The sequence below is a fragment of the Heptranchias perlo genome, unplaced genomic scaffold (assembly GCF_035084215.1).
Source record: "Heptranchias perlo isolate sHepPer1 unplaced genomic scaffold, sHepPer1.hap1 HAP1_SCAFFOLD_50, whole genome shotgun sequence".
Classification (NCBI taxonomy): domain Eukaryota; kingdom Metazoa; phylum Chordata; class Chondrichthyes; order Hexanchiformes; family Hexanchidae; genus Heptranchias; species Heptranchias perlo.
This window is the reverse complement of record NW_027139516.1, coordinates 479,933-490,289: the sequence shown is the minus strand read 5'-3', so window position 1 is coordinate 490,289 and position 10,357 is coordinate 479,933. Positions and strand designations below refer to the sequence as shown.

The following is a 10,357-nucleotide window of genomic DNA, read 5'->3' as shown; positions in this document are numbered from 1 at the left end:
TGGTGCTCTCACTGTTTAATGTGCATAGTGCTCTCACTGCTTGTAATGCATGGTGCACTCACTGTATATAATGCATGGTGCTCTCACTGTTTATAATGCATGGTGCTCTCGCTGTTTATCGTGCACGGTGCTCTCACTGTTTATCGTGCATGGTGCTCTCACTGTTTATCATGCGTGGTGCTCTCACTGTTTAAAATGCATGGTGCTCTCACTGTTTACAATGCATGGTGCTCTCTCTGCTTATAATGCATGGTGCTCTCACTGTTTATAATGCATGGTGCTCTCACTGTTTTAAATGCATCGTGGTCTCACTGTTCATAATCAATGCTGCTCTCACTGTTTGCAATGCATGGTTCTCTCACTGTATATAATGCATGGTTCTCTCACTGTTTATAATGCATGGTGCTCTCACTGTATAAAATGCATATTGGTCTCACTGTTCATAATCAATGCTGCTCTCACTGATTATAATGCATGGTGCTCTCACTGGTTATAATGCATGGTGCTCTCACTGTATAAAATGCATATTGGTCTCACTGTTCATAATCAATTCTGCTCTCACTGATTATAATGCATGATGCTCTCACTGGTTATAATGCATGGTGCTCTCACTGTTTATAATGCATGTTGCTCTCACTGTTTATAATGCACGGTGCTCTCACTGTTTATAATGCACGGTGCTCTAACTGTTTAAAATGCATATTGGTCTCACTGTTCATAATCAATGCTGCTCTCACTGATTATAATGCATGGTGCTCTCACTGGTTATAATGCATGGTGCTCTCACTGTTTATAATGCAGGTGCTCTAACTGTTTAAAATGCATATTGGTCTCACTGTTCATAATCAATGCTGCTCTCACTGTTTGTCATGCATGGTGCTCTCACTTTTTTAAATGCATGGTGCTCTCACTGATAACAATCCATGGTGCTCTCACTTTTATAATGCATGGTGCTCTCACTGTTTATAATGCATGGTCGTCCAACTCTTTATAATGCATGTTGCTCTCTTAAAATCTATCGATCTCAGCTTTGAATATAACTCAACGACTGAGCATCCACAGCCCTCTGGGGTGCAGAGAATTCCAAAGATTCACAATCCTTTGAGTGAAGAAATGTTTCCTCATGTCGGTCCTCAATGGCCGACCCCTTATCTTGAGACGATGAGCTCCAGTTCTTGACTCTCCAGCCAGGGGAATCAGACTCTCAGCATCTACCCTGTCAAGCCGTCTAAGAATTTTATACATTTCAATGCGATCACCTCTCATTCTTCTAAACTCCACCGGATATTGGCCAATTTTACACAATACTTCCTCAGACGACAATTGCAGTACGACCTCCTTACTCTTATATTCCAACACCCTTACAATAAAGGCTAACATATCATTTCCCTTCCTCACTCTCATGAGACCCTTGGCAACTCAATATTTCCAGCATGTTTTTCCTCTTTTCCTTCTGTCGGGAAAAGAAATGAAGGTTGAAAATATTTTACTATAATTACACCCGATTATGTTTTGGAAACAATATCCAACTGAACTGCATCAAATTCAATTATAAACTTAAGAGTTTCTGATGGAAATAAACTAATAAACACACTTAATTGCGATGGCTGGGAATCGAACCCAGGTCAACTGCTTGGAAGGCAGCTATGCTCACCACTATACCACCACCGCTGAAAATAATCGACAATAAAATAGTTCCCAAACATCAGATCCTGAACAGACACTGCAGGCTGTTGGATTTTGTTCTTCATTTTCACTGGTTTCTGACGGATCCTTTCTCGCTCTGTTGCAGTTCCTGTTTCCGCCCAGTAGATTTCACCAACCCCCAATCAATGGAAATTCCACACCAGCCAGTAATTCTTCACCTGATATCGGACTGAAGAGACAGTCGATACCTGCAATACTTGACCAGCTGGAAATACATTTTACCACAGCTCACATCAGCCATTGAGTAAAGTTAAATAATTCCATTAAATCATTACAGAGACCTGACTACCAACCAGACAGGAATGGCAGCTTAATATTCAAGTCTATAAGATGTTTAGAAAGGACAGGGAAATAGGGAAAGGAGGAGGAGCAGCAATATTACTAAAGGACAATATTACAGCAGTTCAAAGATAGAATATCAGAGAGGGTGAGCGGGCAGTGTAAACACTCTGAGAGAGACCCATCACAACTGCCCCCACTGTACTCCTCCAGAAGGTATAAGAAGGGCGAGTGCGGGAGGATTTCTTCATTCTTTGTGAAAGTGTTTGTGAGATTGTGGAAATGTCTGGAAGAGGAAAAACCGGCGGTAAAGCTCGGTCCAAGGCCAAGTCTCGCTCATCCCGGGCCGGACTGCAGTTCCCTGTTACCCGTGTTCACAGGCTCCTGAGAAAGGGGAACCATGCTGAACGTGTGGGTGCCGGAGCCCCGGTCTATCTGGCTGCTGTGCATCGAATATCTGACGGCTGAAATCCTCGAGCTGCCCGGCAAAGCAGCCCGGGACAAACAAGAAGACCCGCATCATCCCCAGACACCTGCAGCTGGCCATCCGCAACGACGAGGAGCTCAACAAGCTGCTGGGACGGGTGACCATCGCTCAGGGTGTTGTCTGATATCCAGGCCGTGCTGCTGCCGAAGAAAACCAGCATTGTGAGCTCCAAGAGCAAGTAAACCGGCCAAGGCTTAATCTGATAACCCAAAGGACAGGACCAACCTGATTGAAATCTTTGAAGAAGGAACAGAAAGTGTAGACAAGTTTAATGCAGTAGATGTGATATATTTGGGTTTTCCGAAGGCCTTCTATAATGTACCACCTTGTAGACTCATGGCTAAGTTCGGAGCACGTGGAGTCAGGTCAGTTGGGGACAAAATTGAAAGCCGAGAATAGAGGTTAAGGGTCGCTACTCAGAGTGGCAAAACGTGGGAAGTGGAGTTTCAGGTGATGGGACCACTATTCTTCACAATTTACATTAACGATTTGGATTCGGGAATCGGAAGTACAATTCCAAAATTTGTGGACGACACCAACTTGGGGGATTTAGTTAATACAAAGGAAGAATGCATCAAAATGCAAGAGGGCATTAATAAACTTGCAGAATGAAGAATCAGGAGGTCACACACTGCTTGGATAATAAGAGTCTAAACGGGACAGAGGAGCAAAGGGATCTAGTGGTACAGATACACAAATTACTAAAAGTAACGACCCAGGTTAATCAGGTCATAAAAAGACAAATCAAACACTAGGATTCATTTCTAGAGGGATAGAGTTGAAAAGCAAAGAAGTCATGTTAAACTTGTATATAACCTTGTTTAGACCAGACTTGGAATACTGCGAACAGGTCTCGTCTCCATATTATAGACATAGGGGCATTGGAGAAGGTGCAAACAAGATTCACAAGGATGATACCAGAAATGAGAGGATATTCTTATCAGGAAAGGCTGAACAGACTGGGTCTCGTTTCACAAGAAAAGAGAAGGCTGAGGGTTGATCTGATCGAGGTTTTTAAGATAATGATAGGGTTTGTTCGGATAGATGTAGAGAAAATGTTTACACTTGTGGGGAGTCCAAAACTTCAGGTAATAAATATAAAATATTCACTAATAAATCAAATAGGGAATTCAGGAGAAATTGCTTTACCCAGAGAGTGGTTAGAATGTGGAACTTGCAACTACGAGGTTGTATCTGAGTCAAATAACAGAGGGACATTTAAGGGGAAGATAGATCAGCACATGAGGGAGAAAGGAACAGAAGGATATGCCGATAGGGTTAGATGAAGTCAGGAAGGAGGAGGCTCATCAGCAGCATAAACGCTGGCATAGACTAGTTGGGCAGAATGGCCTGTTTCTGTGCTGTAGTTTCAATGTAACTCGATGTAAAGGCTCTTTTCAGAGCCACCCTCTGTATCTGTGAAAGGACTGGTGACTGTCTGAAGGGAAACGCGAATATCATGCTACCAGTGTGGCTTTGAGCTGCTTTTGTTTCGTTGTGGACGAGATGAGGAATTAATGGGACTGGAGTCGGGGCAGTGACCACAGTCCGGTACTTTAAACGGTGACTTATAGATCCCAGCCCACACATCACCAGGTTTCTTGTATTTATTTAAACTACTTGCCATGCTGGGCTCGTAAAGAATCACCAGAACTGCTCGACTAACCTTTCTACATCTGTGGAATTCAGCGCTTCGCTCCGTTTCTGTTCTATTTTGTTGGATTATTTACATAACGCATCAAACTCACTGGGGAATCACTGAAATGTAACTCTGTACAGAAACAAATAACAGTGAATTGCCTGGTGCCCAGGAGATCAGGAACATTACTCGCCTTTCGTCCTGTTAACGAGTAAACCGTGTTTAGATTCCACCGACCCGCTTTGGTTCCATATGGGGGATTAAACAGAGAAATCGGGAGGGGAGGAGACAGTCAGAGTGACAGAGCGGAGAGCGGCCTCTGATCTTCCAGCTCCACCTCCAGTTCTCTCCATTCGACAGTTTCAAACCGTTTATCGATAATAGAACCGAACCTCAGCGCTCCGCACAAACCCTGACAGACCCGGGCTTCATATTCAAGGATTCCCAAAACCCGAAGCTTTCAAATAAGCCCCGTTACAATGAGAAATCGTTAATATTCCTGCCTAAATTCAGTCCATTCAACAACAAGTCAACTCGGCTCCTCCATTTCAGTCTGTTTCCCTGTTCTATCTCCCCACACATCCCCTCCCAGACGGGTTCAGCGTTTTACAAACACCTTATTCCAGCTTATTTGGAGAATCTCATCTGTTGGGGTTTGAGTTATGACGCGGAGTTTCTCCGCCAGTGTTACCGTCTCACAGAGACTCTCGCCCTGAATCTGTGAAAGGATTATGACCATGAACTGGGACTGGAGCCGAACACATCCCCAGTTACAGGGAGGCCCGGCCCGGACATCTCATTCTCTCTATTTTATATCAGACGGTATCCCACTTTCATGTCCAGCAATAGAGAGAGAGAGACAGTATCAGTCTTACACTTCCGATCTGTGTCCAAATCACGCTCAATAACAGTATCCACCTTCATATACAGCACCAGAGAGAGAGAGGGAGGCAGACACGGTGAGAGAGACAGAGAGAGCGGTGAGACACAGTGACAGACAGACGTTAACAGTATTAGTTCCAGACTGACCGGGAAAGTGCGATTTTATCCAGAAAGATCGCGTTGGAGAGACAGAAGATGCAATCACATCTCTCACTGATATTGTACAAGGATCAGAAACACTATTAATCCCACACTCAGGGACAGTACAGAGAGGGACAGAAACAATGGATCACATTTAACCCTCTAATGCCTGTTGTACTATCTGCAGTTTTACAGTTCAGGGCTGTTCGATATTACTCTCAGTGACCGACAGTTTCACTCCGGTTAAATTAATCTGCGACTGTTGCTGCCTGATATTAACCCTACACGGTCCCAGCAAATACACCGACTCCCACTTTCCTCCCATGTTTCTCCAGGATTGGTTTGAGAAATCCTCTCTCAGTCACACATTATAGGGGCCATTAATGAAGAGAATCCATTGGCTGATTTCACAGCCGCTCACTTTATCTCTGAAAGGCTCTTTACCATCAAAAGACCCCGAGAGAAACAGCAGGGATGGAAACATCGAGTTTAATAGTTGGAGATTGTAAAGTCAGTCTGGATTCCAGCGTTAGGCACTGGTGGAATCCCATCTGTTTCCCATTCTGGTGCCTGTTCCTGCACTGCCTGTGGACCCCATTCCCTCTGACCTTTCCCCCAGTCCCACTTCCTTTGCTCAGACTCGGAAAAATTCCAATTGGGGAAAGTTTCCATCGATTTTTGGATTGGGAATTGTGGGCGCCATTCCCTCAGTGAGCGGAAGAAGATGGTTTAAAACAGCCGGGAATGGAGAGATCACGCCCCCCGGGGGAAGGGAGCAAAGAGCAGCCTCGTTACAGCAGATCATCGCTTCGGGACCGTGTCCGCAGATGGGCTCAGACATCGGCATTGAGTCCGGGGGAAGGTCAGGGGGAGTCCGGGGGCTGTTTGTAAGAGGCGGAGTGGATCAGGAACTGGTCCCGGAACATGGAGTGAGAGGGGGGAAATGAGAGGTCATTCTCGGGCTGTGTGTGTACAGGGTGTGTCCAGGGGAAGGGAGAGAGAATGGGAAGAACCTGCTATTAAAATCATTGCTGCTTTCTCTCCCCAAACCAGGAGTGAATGGTCCTGGTTTAGTTCCAGCCTCACCCTGTTTATTGTTATTGGACAGTGAAGAGTGGAAACAGAGCCGGACAGTAAGGATGTGGGGAGTTATACAAAGAGCATCTATTGCAGGCATCAGGTGAGAAGTGTCAAGGACACATTTTAAACAGCGGCTGTTTGGTTTCCGTTCAACGGTTAGTCCCATGGGAGAGGGGATTAGAAACCTGACCTGTACAAAGGTCCCTGCTACATCGGGTCGTCCCATTCATGGATCGGTGCAGGGGTTGGGCCGTGTCTGGATGTTATTAAATTGTTGTAAAACAGCCCAACACACCTGGTATGCAGAAGCTGAGTGCTGCAGTACTGCAGTGGAGTCAGACACTGACACTGTTTGTATCACTGGATTTCATTTGTGGATATTCAAAATGATCATTAACAGAGATATTAAACTGATCACTTCTGTATTTTCTACCTCACCTGTTCCTGAGTAACAAGAGATCATTTTCTTTCTCCAGGCAAACCCTTGAACGATCCAGAATAAATGTGATGCTTCCTCCACCCGAGGCAGAAGGAACAGTACAGCCAGCTCCTTCTCACACACAGTAAGTATATTATCACTCACAGAGCACAGAGACACAGACAGGTCATCAGTTCCACAGTCTCAGACAGCAGGAGTAGTCAGTCCCACAATGATCACAATTTCCAGAGACACATTTTCAATCCAACAGTCAAGCAGAGTAGGTGAGGCAGACACTGTTCCATTTCCCCCTAACTCAGTCCCGCTGACAGGTAGATACAAAAATCCCAGTCCAAAATCACACTCTCAGAGTGAAAGGCACTGTGTCAATCTCACAATAGAGCAACATTAGCTACGAATTAAATACCAGATAGAAATCACACATGGTACCCGATTCAAAGGTACAGAATGAATCCCAATAATGTACCCCGAGATTCAAATTGAATACTAGCCCAGAACTCTCACACACATGACTTTAATCCATGGAATATCCATTCGAAATGTGTATCATATGATACAAATTGCATACAAGTCCAAAACTCAGGCAGAGTATCAGATTGAGAAATATTGAAAGATAGTAAACCTGAGAGACAAATTAGATACCTGTTCAGAATGAACTCGTAGAATGAGATTTAAAGATCGAGTATCAATTCTATTAGTGCAGACTGAGATACACATTACATACCAGTCCAAAAATCTCATACAATATTAGACTGAAAGATACGGTATCAATTCCATTTCTCCAGACTGATCTACACATTACATACCAATTCAAAAATGTCACCTTATCAGTTTTAAAGATACATTATCATCCACAACAGTACTCACAGAGATAGAGATTTAATAGTACTCCAAAAAGCGCACAAATAATCTGGTTAAAACCTCCAGCATCAAATCCGAAAGTATGTCCATATTTACCAATTAAACAAGGAGTAAAACTATTTAAACATTGAGATATAAAAGCTGCAATATTGAACACCATAATTTAATCTGAGAGAATAATTACGTACAGATACAGAATGAATCTCACATTCAGAGACAGTACCAGAGACACACAGACACAGAATGACTCCAACTCTCACAGATGCAGAACGAATCCCAAACTCACATACAGTACAAGAGACTGACAGACACACAGTTAATCCCACACTCACACACAGTGCCAGAGACTGACAGGTACAGTATGAATCCCACACTAACATGCATTATGAGTAACTGCATATTTAGGATGAATTCAACTCCCACATACAGTACTGGAGACTGTATATACAGAATGAATCCCACAATCACATGCAGTATGAGTAACTGCATATATAGGATGAATTCAACTCCCACATACAGTACTTGAGACTGTATATACAGAATGAGTCCCACAGTCACATGGAGTACCAGAGACTGACAGATACCGAAAGAATCCCACACTAACACACAGTTTTATATAAAGAATTAATCACAAACTCTCACACACACTGCTGACAAGATACAGAATCAATTCCAAACTCACACACAGTATCAGAGAGTGACAAGATACAGAATGAATCCCACATTCACACACAGTACCAGAGACTGACAGATACAGAATAAATCCCACACTCACACACAGTACCAGAGACTGACAGATACAGAATGAATCCCACACTCACACACAGTACCAGAGACTGACAGATACAGAATGAATCCCACACTCACACACAGTACCAGAGACTGACAGATACAGAATGAATCCCACACTCACACACAGTACCAGAGACTGACAAATACAGAATGAATCCCACACTCACACACAGCACCAGAGTCTGACAGATACAGAATGAATCCCACATTCACACACAGTACCAGAGACTGACAGATACAGAATAAATCCCACACTCACACAGTACCAGAGACTGACAGATGCAGAATGAATCCCACACTCACACACAGTACCAGAGACTGACAGATACAGAATGAATCCCACACTCACACACAGTACCAGAGACTGACAGATACAGAATGAATCCCACACTCACACACAGTACCAGAGACTGACAAATACAGAATGAATCCCACACTCACACACAGTACCAGAGACTGACAAATACAGAATGAATCCCACACTCACACACAGCACCAGAGTCTGACAGATACAGAATGAATCCCACACTCACACACAGTACCAGAGACTGACAGATACAGAATGAATCCCACACTCACACACAGTACCAGAGACTGACAAATACAGAATGAATCCCACACTCACACACAGTACCAGAGACTGACAAATACAGAATGAATCCCACACTCACACACAGCACCAGAGTCTGACAGATACAGAATGAATCCCACACTCACACACAGTACCAGAGACTGACAGATACAGAATGAATCCCACACTCACACAGTACCAGAGACTGACAGATACAGAATGAATCCCACACTCACACAGTACCAGAGACTGACAGATACAGAATGAATCCCACACTCACACACAGTGCCAGAGACTGTCGCAGCATGAAATGGTCCTTATCAAAGTCACAAATGATACCCTATGTGACTACCACCATGATAAACTATCCCTCCTCATCCTTCTCAAATACAATATCTCACCGTGCTGTTTTGCTGTTAGTCTAGTTTCCTCTCTCTGCTCTTATTTGCAATGTGTTGCTTTTCTGTCTGACAACACTTGGTATCATCGTATTATGTTAGTCCACAAGAGGAGATCATTCGGCCCATCGTGCCTGTGCCGGGTCAAACACACGTATTCGTTCAAAATTCATTCAGAGATAGATTGAGTGCTTTGTTATCAGAAAATTGCCTGAACCCCCACAGTCTACAGTTTTCCTCCTCGCTATCAACGACACGGTCAATTTTTGTGTCACCGGCAAATTTCTTAATCATGCCCCCGACGTTTAAGTCCAAATTGTTAATGTATACCACAAAAAGCATAGGACCAAGTACGGAGCCCTGCAGCACCCAACTGGAAACAGTCTTCCAGCCACAAAAAACACCCGTCGACCATTACCCTTTGCTTCCTGCCACTGAGCCAATTTTGGCTCCAATAAGCCACATTCCCTTGGATCCGATGGGCATTTACTTTTTTGACCAATCTGCCATGTGGGAATTTTTCAAAAGCCTTGCGAAAATCCATGTCGACTGCATCAATTGCGCTACCCTCATCGATCCTCCTTGTCACCTCCTCGAAAAATTCAATCAGGTTAGTCAGACACGACCTCCACTTAAAAAATCCATGCTGACTGTCCTTGATTCGTCCGTGCCTTTCGGAGTGACAGTTGATCCTGTCACTCAGAATTGATTCCAATAATTTGAAATGGAGTCTTTCTCCTGCTTGCTGCAATAATAGATAAGGAGGTAATGTACCATCAGGCCCGGCTAGCTCAGTCGGTAGAGCATGAGACTCTTAATCTCAGGGTCGTGGGTTCGAGCCCCACGTTGGGCGAGTATCATTTAAAACTTTTATGTTGCGTTCACTGGCCAACGGTGCAGAATTGATGCAGAATGAAACGTTAAATTTGTAGTCAGGATGGCCGAGCGGTCTAAGGCGCTGCGTTCAGGTCGCAATCATCTTCCGGTAGGCGTGGGTTCGAATCCCTCTTCTGACATTGCTTATTTTTACGAAGACGTGAAAATATTTTATTTGTGGATTGGGCTGCAGCTGATTTTTAGA

General features: G+C 44.0%; 2 non-coding genes across 2 annotated transcripts; one reads left to right on the top strand and one right to left on the bottom strand.

The window, feature by feature from the left end:
- Nucleotides 1-1,599: 1,599 nt before the first annotated feature.
- Nucleotides 1,600-1,671, bottom strand: trnag-ucc (transfer RNA glycine (anticodon UCC)). The gene has a single exon. It is a non-coding gene; the product is annotated as a tRNA-Gly (tRNA).
- An 8,385-nt stretch (nt 1,672-10,056) lies between these two features.
- On the top strand, nt 10,057-10,129 carry trnak-cuu (transfer RNA lysine (anticodon CUU)). The gene has a single exon. It is a non-coding gene; the product is annotated as a tRNA-Lys (tRNA).
- Nucleotides 10,130-10,357: the final 228 nt, after the last annotated feature.